Source organism: Lepus europaeus, chromosome 1, assembly GCF_033115175.1.
Source record: "Lepus europaeus isolate LE1 chromosome 1, mLepTim1.pri, whole genome shotgun sequence".
Classification (NCBI taxonomy): domain Eukaryota; kingdom Metazoa; phylum Chordata; class Mammalia; order Lagomorpha; family Leporidae; genus Lepus; species Lepus europaeus.
The window spans coordinates 53,249,410-53,265,315 of NC_084827.1; the positions used below are offsets into that span (position 1 = coordinate 53,249,410).

General features: G+C 41.0%; 1 protein-coding gene across 3 annotated transcripts in view; it reads right to left on the reverse strand.

Annotated features, from left to right (window-relative positions):
• The window catches only part of DOCK4 (dedicator of cytokinesis 4), a 530,859-nt gene that overhangs the window by 460,969 nt on the left and 53,984 nt on the right, over positions 1–15,906 (reverse strand). The gene's annotated exons all lie outside the window — the stretch shown is intronic.

Here is a 15,906-nt window from a genome sequence, read left to right on the forward strand (position 1 = left end):
GAATGGCACAGCCAGAACTAGCAAAACCAGCATCTGTGTTGCCTCTACTCTAGGAAGGCATTCTGCACCATCCCTCTCCAACATCCCGCCTCTTAGACTCCAGACACAGGCATAGCAGCTTTATGTGCAAAGCTCAGCTGTTCTCAGAGTTTTTTATACTCAACTTCTTTGAAAAGAAATCCCCCATCACGCCCCCAATCCTCTACCATAAGGAACAGGAAAAAAAAAAAAAAAAGTATAGATGCCACATAGATACCACAAGACTGCTTCAAAAGTTGCAATCTGTGATGGTTACTTTCATGTGTTAACTTGGCTAAATGATAGTACTTAATTTTTCAAACCCTAATCTCGAGTTGCTGTGAAGGTATTCTGTAGCAGTTAACATCTACCATCAGTAAGGGCAATCACTGTGGGTGGGCCTCAAGAAATCAGCTGAGAGGCCCTAGAAGCAAAGGTTGGGATTTCTCAATAGATGATCTGCCTCAAGATGGCAGCAGCAACTCCTGCCCAAGGGATTCCTTACAAAAAAATGTGATTACGCATCTCCTACTCCTTCTCTCTGGAGAGCCCTGACTACTGAAACACAATCCAGTCTCCTCCTTGCATCATTACAGACCTCTTTAAATGGTATTACAACTCAAATGCCAATGAGGGCCAGGCAGATAATGTCAGTGTCAACAGCAAGTGGCTGTTAGGCAATAAATGGCAATGAGCAGGCTACCTCATTGTCTTGAAAAAACAGAGAATGTGAGGAACCACACTGAACGTGGGGGCACTGAGATATACAGGGTAAAATGATGTTGCCAGGCCGCAATGGGGAACCAGTGCCACTAGATGCTCCAAGCATTCAAAAAAACCAGAAATCCATGCTTTAAAAATGTAAATCACCCTCCTCCCAAAGCGTAACTACTGGCAACTAATTCCAATTGAAAACATCTAGAAACTCAACTCTCTGGAAATCAAGACGGGAAGCCAGATGGTAGACCAAGGGAACAGGCTCTGTGTTCCACATGCACTCACTCACCCAGTCCTCATAGCACCTCTGTGGCGTAGGCAGCATTACTGTGCCCCTTTTCCAGGTGAAGAAACTAAGGCATAGAAAGGATACACAGTGTGGACAGGGTCACAGTACTCGGAAATGAGGTGACCAGGAAGGCAACCCTGGGTGGAGCATGGGGCTATGGACAACATGACATGCTTTTGTCTAGGGTCTTATTACTGAAGAGCTTGAAGCTCTTCATTTTCCTTTCTGTACATTACAATAGACTTGTAAAAGCAATTATGGAAACTACAAGTGGAGAAAACGTGACCCAGAGAACCAAAGAGTGACAGGCATTTGGTCTACTGATTAAGGTGCTGCTTGCTATGGCTGCATCTTATCCCATATTGGAATGCATGGGTTCAAGCACCAGCTGGTCTACTTATTCCAGCACCCTGCTAATGAGCAACCTGAGATGCAGCAGGTGATGGCCCAAGTACTTGGGTCCCAACCACCCATGTAGGCGACTTGGACTGAATTCCTGTATCCCAGCTTCAGCCTGGCCCAGCCCTAGCTATCATGGGTATTTGGACAGTAAAGAAGCAGATGGGAAACTGATTCCCTTTCTCTATCTCTGCCTCTCAAATAAAAAAAAAAAATAAAGAGAAAATTAAAGGCACATCGGGGTCTCACACAAGTGGAAGAGCCAATAATGCCACCAAAGCAGTTCTTATTTGCCTTTCAACTCCTAGGAAAGCTTACCATGAATGCATTTCTAGCAAATGGCTTTGCAGGACTTTAGAAAATATATTGAGCTGGTCGGCGCCGCAGCTCACTAGGTTAATCCTCCGCCTGCCGCACCGACACCCCGGGTTCTAGTCCTGGTTGGGGTGCCGGGTTCTGTCCTGGTTGCTCCTCTTCCAGTCCAGCTCTCTGCTGTGGCCCGGGAAGGCAGTGGAGGATGGCTCAAATGCTTGGGCCCTGCACCCACATGGTAGACCAGGAGGAAGCACCCGGTTCCTGGCTTCGGATTGGCACAGCCCACCGGCCATAGCGGCCATTTGGGTGGTGAACCAACGGAAAGAACACCTTTCTCTCTCTCTGTGTCTAACTCTGCCTGTCAAAAAATATATATATATATATTGAGCCACATAGAGTGTCTACCTTAAATGTTACAAGTCATGGGAAGCTCATGCCCATTCTGTGCTACTATGGAAGTAATCAGGATTCCAAATTTTGTGTGTATCATCCACATGCATATGCCAGTGTTTACACTGTGACCTCATAAGCTATAGAGCATCTAAGATGCTTTGTATTCTTTTAAAACCTGAAGTAAATGGTACCATCAGGTATATACTCTTATGCAACTTGCTTTTGTTTTTTCTACATTAATGCATTTACTATTTATTTCTACTATTGTATAACAATCCACTGTATGAAATGACATGGGGTATTTATCCATTTGTTCCTAGATACTGAGCCTGTATTATGCACAATGCACAACACAGCAGAGTTCATTCTCATATCAGTCATCTTGTGGATAAATGTGGTTAAGTAGAGGTGACTAAAATGATTTTACTATGGTTATGTAAAATGCAAAAAATAGAGGAAGTGGGTGATTTAGGGATGTCCAGGGACTCCTGGTATTATTTTTGTGAGTGTGCTGTAAACCTAAAATTAGTTCAAGATATAAAACTTTAGAAAAAAAATAAAAAGGAAATCAACATCTCCTTTAAGCCACTGAATGCAATTCCTCACAGGACTGCAAAGCTTTGGACTAAATCCCAGGCACAGACAAGACCGCCACAGTGATGGAATCTAGAAGAGGTTGCCTCTAGGGCTTCCAATCCCAGAAATGTCACAACACCACCACGTGAATCTGGCTGTTAAGAATGCCTCAAACAGCTGAGATTACATATGGGCAAATATAGTTAAGTAACATCAAAGCAATCCTTTGAATACTTATAAACTAAAGACAGGAAGAAGTGACTTAAATTTAAAGGACAACAAAGATCCATTAGAGTAAAAAAGTGCCTCAAGCTGGCTGGCGCCGCGGCTCACTAGGCTAATCCTCTGCCTTGCGGCGCCGGCACACTGGGTTCTAGTCCCATTCGGGGCACCGATCCTGTCCCGGTTGCCCCTCTTCCAGGCCAGCTCTCTGCTGTGGCCAGGGAGTGCAGTGGAGGATGGCCCAAGTCAGGTTGGGTCCTGCACCCCATGGGAGACCAGGAGAAGCACCTGGCTCCTGCCATCGGATCAGCGCGGTGCGCTGGCCACAGCACGCCTACCGTGGCGGCCATTGGAGGGTGAACCAACGGCAAAAGGAAGACCTTTCTCTCTGTCTCTCTCTCTCACTGTCCACTCTGCCTGTCAAAAAAAAAAAAGTGCCTCAAGCTATAATACCTCTCTATCCAATATATGAAATGAGTTGACTTTTTCACTGGCTTAAATTGAATCTGATATTGTTCCTTAACTCTGTTCATTTGAAGGTATACCTAAGAGTCTGAGATTCCCCCTACACCACGAGTGAGGGGGATCTCATGGAATTCTAACATCTCTTCTTTACCCCCCTATTCTTGCCAACCAGTCAGACACCCTGGGCCAGGAGAAAACTATTTATGTAAAGTCCCTGGAGGGTGGGACTCGGAAGAGCTCATTCCATGGGCCAAACCTGACCCTAGCCAGCTCCTCTAGGAATCCTGCCAGCACTAGCCTCATCTGCGCCACATCACTCATCTCCTCCTCCCTCCGTTTGGACTTACATATTCCCTCTGGCCTCCATCACTTAGCACTAGTGGATGTTTTGACTGGGATGATCTGTAAGCCCCTGTTGTTGTCTCTTCCTACAAGGATTATAAACATCTTGAGGCATCATGTCAATCTGTCAACGGTGCAATTGCCAGAATGCAACAGAAAGAAACTGAACTGGAAAGGAAGCAAGGGCTTGGTTCCTAGTAACATGTCTGTAACCACAAGCTAAGGATGTTACAATCTTTGTGAGGACTCAATTGCCACATCTTTCTTCAATTTCTAAGATATGTCCCTCCCATTAAATTCTATTTGTAAGTAGTCCACACATCTCACCTTCCTCTGCTGACAGAGGACATGTCAGACATGAGAGACACAGACCCAGGGAGATACAATTCTTGCCAATAAGAAACATCTGATTATTTTTTGGTACTGATCACAATATAAGTAGTCCACTATCTACTAAAGGCTGCCAAATAAATGTTGCTGGAAGTAACAGACTGATAAAGCCGTGACAGGGGAATAAACAGCCACAGCAGATCCTTTATCCAATGTGTGCTTTCTCTCTCGCCTCCTCGTCATGGCCCACACTCAGGAACAGTTTGACATTTTAGCACCATATGGCTCAGTGAGGATCCAAAGGCCACACAGAAAGTTGCCAGGCCATTTGGCATTTCCCACATTTGCCCAGCCGGATGGCACCAGGCTTCCAGCTGCAGCCTGAATCAAGCCTAGGAGGACCAGGGCTTGTCCAGGATGCTAGTACAGCAGCAACAGAACTCTGCGGTGTGTACGTTGACGCCAAAGATAATCATCAAATGATAATTTTCGCAGATTTCTGACACAGCTGAGAGAAACACACACTGGTGGTTTGCAACGACCTCTCTTTCCACCAGAGGTGTCCCATCATCACAGTCTACACCATAATGCCATATCACCAAAGCACCCTGTAGTATGCTCACTCTCCTTGGGAAGCTTGAGTGCATCAAGGAACCCAACAGTCACCAGCATACAGTAAGCAGACAGGAGTGCAAAGAAGGATCTCATCCCATGAATACTCCTGGATTTCATCAGTAGAGGTTTTTTCCTATTGGGTTACAAATACCTCTTGCTTGTGAAAATGTTAAATGCTACACTTACGAAGTATAAACTCAGAAATTTTCATATGCTTCTGTAAGAGCTGCTGCTTATGTGATAAAACACTATCTATGTTGTGAAAAGAAAGAAAGCTAGGGCTGGCACTGTGGTGCAGTAGGTTAGACCTTCACCTACGGTGCCAACATCCCACCTGGGTTCTAGTCCTGGCTGCTCCTCTTCCTATCCAGCTCTCTGCTATGGCCTGGGAAAGCAGTGGAAGATGGCCCAAGTGCTTGGGCCCCTGCGCCCGCGTGGGAGACCTGGCAGCAGGTCCTGGCTCCTAACTTTGGATCGACCCAGTTCCTGCTGATCTCTCTCCCTGTATGTAACTCTGCCTCTCAAATAAATAAATAATCTTAAAAAATAAATAAATAAAAGGAGGAAAGCTGAAAGTGGTTCCATGGCAGGGAGCGGGCACTTCTCTTGCAATGAAGCAAAAGAGGTAGGTAGTGAGCACAGCAGAAATGAAAGCCGAATGTGAATCTAAGACAATTGGTCTTGGGATCTGGAATGAGGCTATCTTCTAAGCATTTGTGTTCAGACATAGGCTGAGGTCACTGAACCACATCCTGAAGCAAGGATTTGTTTTCACTGCCCATGTCTCATTATTCCAAACCCTAAAATCTCTCTTAACATATGAACAGACACATACTAATCACTCTCATGCTAGACTTGAGATTGCTTTGGCTCACATAAAACTGAGCCACATGCAAGCATATGCTATTTAGGAAAAGGGCCTCGAGGCTCACCGTCCCACAATGTGATGTATTCAGAGATACAACAAAAGTCTTCCCAGTTGATGGTGAGAAAGCTGGCTATTGAGAGGATGAGAAATCCAGACGGACTCACCATTCCTAACTTAATAACAGTTAATCTGCACACACACCTAACAGGATCATTAAGTTGGATTTTTATATTTCCTTAATGATCTATTTCATTCTTTCTCTGGTAAGCTTTGCACTGCATTAGACATTCATGCACGCTAGGGATAATTACAGAAACATGATTTGCATGGAAATGCTTTTTCCATCAGACTTCTCTAAAGTCCAATCACAGCAGGCAAGTCACAGAACTCAGTTTCCTAGAAGAAAACAAAATGGGAAATGTGCTGGTTGAGGGCAGGCAAAAGAGCAAGGGCATAAAAATATATCTATGACAACCTACTGCAGACTTTATTAGAATATGCTCAAATGTTTACTTGTGATACAGAAAGAACTTTGGTGCAGAAAAGATATTTGACAACCTAGAAAATATATTTGACAACTCTAGAAGGCTTGCTGCCATCCAATGGCTTCATTAATTTGAGGTTATGAATTTGTGATAATTCAGCAATATCAAAATTTTGTTCTATTTTCTCTGAAGAAAAGAATTGATAGGGAAAGCGGGAATGGAAATAAAAAATGATTTTGTAAAATATATAAAAGTCTTTCTTCAAAGGCCTACAATACTTTGTAGACACATCTGAACAAATGATATATTACTAATATATAGTGAATTTTACACAGATACCTCATAATATTTATAAAAAACTTACTAAAATATTTGAAGGCAATAAAAGGCTGTGTTTAATAATGTTTTATATAATGATCCTGTCCCTTGTTTAGAGTATCCTCAATCTAAATTTAGCATTGTCATTAGAAATACATATGGGTAAATAATAAATTACTACCTTTTTAAGAGATCATAATCAACTATCTTTTCCAAATGGTAAATAAAAACATCTGGGGATGTACAGGAGATACAAATCTAGGTTCTACTAGTACCAGAATAATAATTTTTTTAGTCTTCTGGAATGTAATTGAAAGCATAGACATTTATAGGTGTATCAGTGAATGCCTGCCACCTTAGAGTCTGTACTGGATCCTCTTTTCCTCTAACTCTTCCCTTTTGGCCTAACAATGAGTTTTACAGTTAGGAGACCTGTGGCCTAAAAATACTTTCTTTTGAAATAGTGTTTACTCCTTGCCAATACCCCAAAACACCCTCCAATGCATTTCCTACAAGGAAGTTGAGTTTGCCTACTTTTCTCATAATGTCTGGTGACGCTACTTTAGAAGATTCCGGCAACAACCTTAACAAAAATAAAGGATTCATCTGGGAGACAAGCCCTGCATCACAGAATCTCTGCACCACATTCAAGTAATTGAAGATAGGGGTGAAGAATCCATCCTTAACTACACAAGAACAGTTCCCAGGAGCAACAGCAGATTTTGATAAAGAAACGCCTCCGCAAGGAGTCGGTTTAAAACCCTCAATTTAATTACTTTTCCATCTCCTTTCTCAACTTCCCCATCTCATTTCACAACCTCTCCCAGCTCTTCCCTTGGGCCTGATTCCACCCTCTGCACAGGCACAAGCTCCCTCCTTCTCTTTCACAGTCCTGTGGCCTGGTGATCTCTGCTCACTGTGTCTGACTTTCACAGCCTCCAGCCTTCTAGTAAACTGTGGCTGAATCAATGTCTTTCACTGGAAGTATGTGCAGATAGTATTGTTCTTGACAGATAGAAAAGCTCTTCCTTTAAGACATATAAACCACAGGCAAAATTAGCCAAAGAACTTTCTTTGCTAGAGTCCAGAATATAGTATAGGGTCCAGCAGTTGATGCTAAACCTTTCAGAGGCCACACCTCAGCCTCTAGAATGCAGGCAGATGGACAGGACATGGTGAAAAGAAGTCAGAAGAATGGCTAAGAATAATATACAGCAAAATAACACAGAAAAGGGTTTTTAACTTTTTTGCCAAAATGTGGAACAGCCTATGGACCTCTTCTCAGAATAATGTGTTTAAGACCACCTTTAAAAAATAAGATTACAAAAGAAAACAATTAAATTGAAATTTCATTATCAATATTAAGAAATAAATTTCTGATTTAGCTGTGTCCATCCTTTTTTGTTAATATATTGACTAAGGAATGGTGTCATTCTTCACAAGTGTTATAATTTCAAAAGCTAAATATTACCATGATTTGTTACCTACATTCATAATGGAAGGAAATGCAATATTTCAGTTACAGGGTAGGGAAAATAAAGTATTTTTTTTCCCCATCCAAGTTCAGTGGCATTCTATCCATGGGCTTTTTGGTCAACAACCCGTACCACAGAGTATTTCTTCCCACCTACTAATGTCATTCAGGTGTCTTGAAGAAATTGCCCCTAAATTCACTGCCAATACAAATTCAATGTCAAACCCAACTCAGGGATAATGGAGCACACAAACCGCTGGGTCAACTCCAGCGTTTTGCAGATACAATGATGTCTATGTGGCCCTAAAGTCTGACTCTCTGAAACTCAGAATAAGCCTCTAGCCACTGAGGATGCCACTACTTCCTTCAATGGGTAGGTGTAGCAACATCTCATTCCCACACCTTGATTCTGTACTTCCTAAACTGAAGACAGATGAGGGGTTTTCAAAAAAATCAGGGCAATGAAATTACAAGGTAAGTTTATTTGGGTGTAAAAATGTTTCAGAAATCACGTGCACAAGGGTCATCCAAAAGTCCATGGAAAATGTGTTACAAAAAACAATGTAGGGACTACAAAAATATTGTACCAAAATAAACCTATCTTTTTTGTAAAGAGATATATTTATTTATTTTGAAAGTCTGAGTTACAGAGGGAGAGACAGAGAAAGATGTTCCATCCATTGGTTCACTCCCCAGACAGCTCCAACAGCCAGCTCTGGATCAGGCCAAAGCCAGGAGACAGGAGCTTCATATGGGTCTCCCACACAGGTAGCAAGGGCCCAAATATTTGTGCCATCCTCTGCTATCTTTCCCAGGCCATCAGTAGGGAGGTGGACTGAAAGTGAAGAAATCAGAACATGAACCGGCACCTGAATAGAATGCCAGCATCACAGGTGGTGGTATTACCTGCTACGCTACAACACCAACTCAATAAGCTTATCTTTTAATTTCCATTATTTTAAAAGATTTATTTATCTATTTGAAAGGCAGAGTCACAGAGAGGCAAAGGCAGAGAGAGAGAGAGAAAGGTCTTCCATTCTCTGGTTCAAATGTCCACAACGGCTGGAGCTGGGCTGATCCGAAGCCAGGAGTCTGGAGCTTCTTCCAGATCTCTCACATGGATGCAGGAGACAAAGGACTTGGGCCATCTTCTGTTTTCCTAGGCCACGGCAGAGAGCTGAATTGGAAATGGGGCAACCGGGACTCAAACAGGAGCCCATACTGGGTGCTAGCACTACAGGTGGCAGCTTTACCCACTATGCCGTCCCCTTAATTTACATTTTGAAATACCCTCAGATAAGTACATTTTCAAGGATTCATGAATTATTGTGTCCTTGTTCAAATATAACACTGCTTTTACATTCTTAGAACTGTATCTATGTAATGCATGACATCAATTTGCTTTATATTAATAAAAATATCATAACATTGATTTTTAAAAAACATATAAAGGGGGCGTATAAGACATTATGTATATCCACTGATTTTAAAATACATACAATCATCAGATATTTAAGTGTAGGGGTAGAGATAAAATGCTTCAGAATTGTCAAATAAAAAGCATAAGTGATTTCATGTTATTACCAATATGTAGAATATTGTGCTTAGGTTGAAATTATTTGACAAAAGTAGTATCTTATGGAGTTACAAAATGAATTTTATGCATTCAGGGATACCATCAAATAATTTATTAAATCAACTTAGCCCTATGCAGAAACATACACATGCCTGCCAGTCAAGTCAACGAGCTCCTAGTTTTTATCATTTTTCTGTATTTTATTTTGTTTTAAAGATTTATTTATTTATTTGAAAGTCAAAGTTACAGAGAGGCAGAGGGGGAAAGAGAGAGAGGGAGGGAGAGAAAGAGAGAGAGAAAGGACTTCTATCTGCTGGTTTACTCCCCAGATGGCCGCAATGGCCAGAGCTGTGCCCATCTGAAGCCAGGAGCCAGGAGCTTCTTCCGGGTCTCCCACACGGGTGCAGAGGCCCAAGGACCCAGGCCATCCTCTACTGCTTTCCCAGGACATAGCAGGGAGCTGGTTCAGAAGTGGAGCAGCCACTTTTCAAACCTGCACTCATACAGGATGCCAGCACTTCAGGCAGTGGCTTTATCCACTACTCCACAGCACTAGCCCCTTGTTTTTCAGTATTTTATTACATAGTGAACATATAGTGACAAGCATCCCTCTAAACAGTTAACTCAGTTCAATTTCAAGATAAATCCATGAGAAAGTAGCTAATATCCCCATTTCAACAGATGAGGCACACAAGGATGGAATGGCTATTTCAAGGTCATACAATTACTAAGTTGCAGTGCTTGATTCAACCAAAGTACCTTGGTTGTAGGATCCACATTCTCAATTATGTCTATTGCTTTGTCTTTCTCTTCTCTAGATTATTTGAATATCTTTTCCCCCCACAGATTTAAGGCTTTTTGCTAACATGTCTCTTTTTCACAAATAAATTAGAGAAACTCTCTATGGACATATTTCATGCCAGTTCACAGGGTCATACGATTCATGAATATCTATGGAGTAAAAGACAGTGCAGCTGCAAGACTATTCCCAAGCTCTGGAAGAGGGTGTCACAAAGCTCCCTACTTGAATATACCACTCTTCTGTGCTCCAGCAAAGAGCCCACAGGCTGACAGAAGCCAGCACTAGAGGGAAAATGCAAGACAATCATGTTTTCAGCAACTGGGCCTTACAGAGTACAGATTCAGAGCACACGTGATACGTTCTGTTACCACGCCAACATGAGTCTGATAACCCCTCTGTGTATGAGAATACAGGGTGTTCATAAAGTCTCTTCAGGAAAGAAAGAAACAATGCAGAAAGAGATTTAAAAGAGAAGGAGGAGAGAACGACATTATAAAAAGCAAACAGTGTATCCTTATTTTGCAGCAAATAAGGCTACCCAAGAAGAAAAGGTCAATCAAGAGGACAGAAGTTGACATAGGCTGTGAAAAGAAAATTCACCCCTTATCAGAAGACATTATTTTGAATTTGCCTGCTTCCTGGACTCAGCATATCTGGGAAAAGGATGAAAATGTTGTTAAAGGAAATAGAAATGAGCTTCCAGAGCAAGCCACCTGATCTGCTTTTGAAGTAGAAGCCCAAAGACTCTAAAATATGCCCCTGGGGCAGCATCCAAAAAAGACTTTCGAGCCAAGTTCAACTGCCACATGCTTAGAGGATGGAGAGAACAGGCAAGGGGCGACAGATGCTGACATTCACCGAACGTTCATTATGGGGCAGTCAAGGCACCAACTGCTTCCAATCCACTCTCTGCTGATACTTCCAAAGGCAATGTGTGTGGAGTATTACTACCGTCTTCCATTTGAGAAAAGAAAAATGTAGGCTTAGCAAAGTCAAGTAGACGGTCTACAAAAACAAAACTAGTAAAAGCCTAGGCTAAACTTTGAGCCTAGATCTGACTCAACAGATCACGCTTTGAATGGCTTTTCTACCTGAAAAGTGTCTCTTCCTAAGATCTAACATTACCCTTCTATCCAAAGTATCTTCCAAAACATCCCATGCAAATGTACTCACAGATGCATATGGTTTTAATACAATTGGCAGAAATATGAAGATACAAATCACTCAATTGGGTAACTTATGGGTCAATAGTCTAAGGTTACTCAAGGGTCTTTCCTTTAAGAATGAGTCCTTCTCTGTTGACACTCCATTTTGTCAGCTGGCTTTTGGTCTCTGCCCTTCAATTCTTGGAGGTATCCTTGTCCCATCTTTCTTCAACCTCACTGACAGCCTTGCACCAATTGTTTCCTTCAAAAACAGAAACAAAGTCCACCAATTTAACAGCAAGTCAATCCTGCTCCCCATCACAAACCTACTGTAACTATTGTTTTGCCTCCTACTTTCCATTCCCACATCTTCCCCCAAATGAACACCTACTCAGATCACCTACTGCCATCTCTATCTCCAGTTTTTGATACAGCTCAATTACTCTGCTCAGTACACCTCAGAGCTCTAACCATAAAGGTGACTTACCTGCCCACTTTCTTGGAAATATTGGAGCAACATAAGCCCCCACAATGTCATTACAAAGCACTACTTGGCCCTAGCCAGACTGAAGATGCTGAAAGGCTTGGAAAGGTTTGATTGTTTAAGCCATAGGTACCCCTTGAGGATAGATTTTCTCAAATTATTAAATAGTGGGTTGGAGCTACACTTCCTTATCTCTAACAAGAACATCGCACATAAAATAAGTGACTTCTAATGATGGGAAGCAGTAATTTAATTCTGTACACATTTATTACCCCTCTGGAGTCAGTGCCTAGGAAATATGATGCAATATACATCTCTGAAGCAGATTATAACAGAAAAGGTTTGCACCTTAGCTAGGACAATTTAATAGTTAAACCTTGGGGCTTTGGCATCTGCACTGAAGTTGGTAGCACATCCTCGATAGCTACAGGAGCCTCTTGCAGCCTCAGTTTTCCCATATGTAGGACGATAACAATAACACTACCTTGTAGGATTGGAAAAAAAAAACACAAAAACCAGTACATTTTAGGTATATAACACAGCACTCAACAAAAAAGATGAATACTCAAAATATAGCAGGTATTACTTAGTAGCAGTAGTAAAAAGAGTGACTCAATGGCACACACACTGCACAACTATCCCATATGTAGGGCATAAAAGCTGGCTGTAGAAGGAACTGTTGAACTTTCAGTTCAGTGGAAATCCAGAGATCACCGAGGCTGACGATCACACCAATATGTGCACCTCTGAGCCCCACACCATAGGGAAGCATTCTTTCCCAAAATCCATTTTGATGCTGAGGTTAAATCTGACAAACACAAAGTTCTAGTATCATGGGTCCCTGATTGCTTTTCTCAACAAAGAGCATTGTTGCTCTGATCCTATTCAAATGAATGTCTTTTTTCAAAAGTGAACAAAGTTCAGTAAGAAGTAAACACATGGGGAAAAATGTGTGTTTTAACATAAAGATTCCTATGATCCAACCACCTATAGAAATCCGATTACTAAAAAAATAATTTATGTTTGGCTTTGGATTCTGCATAATGTAAATGCAGAATGTCACACAAATGCAGAATGTCAAACCATGTCTTTTTAATGACAGCACCAAATCAATGCTTCTATATTATTTCAAAATACTCCAGCTGATTGAAATTAATATGCACTAGCTTGATGCCTACTTGCATTTGAGACAGAGGGAGAAACTAAAATCTATTAAAAGACAAATCAATAATAAATGCTGATGTCTCAAAAGTTCTATTTCTTTTAACATATATAGGCACATGCTCAATATGAATTTTAAAAATGCACAATAGTAATAACTCTTCTATTTACTATGTAACAAGCTCAGAAAATGGACAATAAGATCATTCCATGACAGAAAGTATTAGTATTTAATGCCTCTAAATATAGGTGACAGTTTCAGCACAATTGACTGCTAAGGGACTTCAATATTAACAAACAGACTTAATATTCTTGATTTATTACAGATTTGCAATCAAATGAAATGGTCGTGGAGATGACAACTGAGCCTTCATGCGACACAGCATGCCTCCTAAAGAGGCACAGCTCTGTGGGGTGACAAGGTGCAAGGGGGCAGAGTCAACAGGAAGGCATGTCCACAGCATTTCTGAGCTTGCAGTGTTGACAAGCTTCTTCTTCCTAAACGAGCAAACATGGTACATGCAGCCCAAATGTCCTTGTCACAGATTTTAAGCGACAAAAGCAAACTGATTCCACCATTCAAAATATACCAAAGGTTGGATTCTTAAAAATACATTGAGAGTCTATACACACAAATCTAAAGGATGTATCTTAAGCAGTAAACGTGAAAATATCATTGTTTTCAAGCTAATATCCTGTAAGGGTAAATGGGTAGTCTATTATGTTACAATTTAAATAATTTTTCATGTTTAACCATTTCAAGAACATGTAGCAAATAGGACTGGTAACCACACAGGAGACCAATGTCAACTTCAATAGTAATTTAAAGACTATAGAATTTGAAATGGCAGATGGGAAGTACTACATTGTAGTCTTTATATTATTTTACAGTAAATTATATTTATCTGCAAGTTCAGGCACAATAATTCTTAAATGTAATGTCATTGTTAACACTGTGTACTTGCTGAGTTTTTAAGTAACTCTTAATAACAAAGTAAAAAATATCTAAATTAATCCAACAAGACCTTTTAAAAATTAAATTTAATTGCAAGAAAAGAAAAGAAAATTAAAACCATAGTGCTAATTTCTAAGTCATCACAACGTTGGCAACTCAGCAGACAAAATTAAATTTAGCTCCGCTTTTACCAGCTGCTAAATTTTTATTGGCTTCAGCTTTAAGGTTAAAGTTCCTATCAACAGAGGCTCACACTGAAAAGTCAGAAGTAACTAAAACTTAAACAAATATGATAGATATTTAGAATTCATATTACAAAAATGAGCAGGCAATTCCCAGCATATCAATGTAAGTTGCTGGCTGTGTGAAATTCAGCTGTGAGTGAATTTTTGTGAGCGCTTCAGATTGCAGCATGTATGTTTCTCCACCAACTAAGCCATATTATGGGTTAATTTAGTAGACAATTTTGGGAACCAACTCATCATTTATAACATTATTCCAACTAGAAAATTAATTGCCAGTTCCAATATGGAACGTGGGATGTGTGTGAAGGACACACTGTCCCAGCAAAACAAAAGGATCACCTTCCAAATTCTATCAACCCCAGCTATCAAAAAAGCAAGCAATGGAGGCAAGGCATCAAACCAGGTATTTTGGAGAAGTGAAAGCAGCAATATTTCAGTGATATCAGTTGTCAGATTATAATCTAAAAGTAATAAAAAAAATGGACCACTGTTATAGAGGTGGCAGACTTCCTGTATAAATAATTTAATGATGGAGCAAATTTGTAGTATTGGTTAAGGGAAAATAAGCAACCTGCAAGAAAAAAAAGTACAGGTTTGAGAATTACGATAATCATAATCACCTACCTTTTGCAGTTGAGAGCAACATCTCTGTACTGTCCCCCACTTTTTTTGTTGTTGTTTGTTTGTTTGTTTGAAAAGCAGAAAGAAATCTTCCATCACTGGTTCACTCCCGAAGTGCCCGAATTAGGTGAGGCCAAAGCCAGGAATTCTATCAAGATCTCCTACATGGTTGGCAGGGGCCCAAGAACTTGAGCTATCACTTGCTCTGTCTTCCAAGGTGCTCATTAGCAAGAAGCTTGAATCAGAAACAGAGCCTGGACTCAAATCCTGTTACTCCAGTATGGAATGTGGGCATCCCAAGCAGTGTCTTAACTGCTGTACCAAATGATTGATCTTTCTACTGCTTCAAAATTGTTAGGATAAATCCTTTTTCTGTGCACCTGATTTCTGAAATACAGTTTACCATGAAATTCTACAAGGATATTCTTCATGTGCTACAACTTCCTTCTAGGTTTAACTAGTGAAATTATTATACCAATTCCCCTGTGCATGAAATAAAGATGGCAGCTGACACACAGAGTAGGAGCTACAATATATCAAGGTAACTGATCTCCACAACAGATTGACTAAGATAGACACTGAGATATTTTTCCTCCATGGGGTAAAGATGCTCTCATTTCCCAGGAACACTGTTCACCTGAACAAGTTCGTAAGCGGAAGATAGCTCACATGTTTGCTTCCCGTCATTTGAGAACAGCTCACAGTATTGTGGAAGGACAAGAGCTCAAACCACAATTACCTCAAATGTGTTTTGGCCCCTATGAGCCTGGCAACCAAGTAATGTAATTACAGAGTGGTCTTCCGACACCCACCTTGTGGCGGCCACCGGAGACGTCATCCTCTCCTCCCTGCCCTGAATGCTGGCCTACTGTTGGCTAGGTTCTGCACCAGCTGTTGGCTTGCTCCCCAGAGGTGTGAACATTTTAAGGGTAAGAACACTTCCTCTTGCATCAGCTACACACCTAGGGAATTTGTCCTGAGAAGTCTCTATTTGGCAGCAATAATTTTTAAGATACAAAATCTGTAGTCAGTGATTACTTCCGAAGAACACTGACAACTTGAAGAATGAGGTCCCTCACTCATCCTAGGAT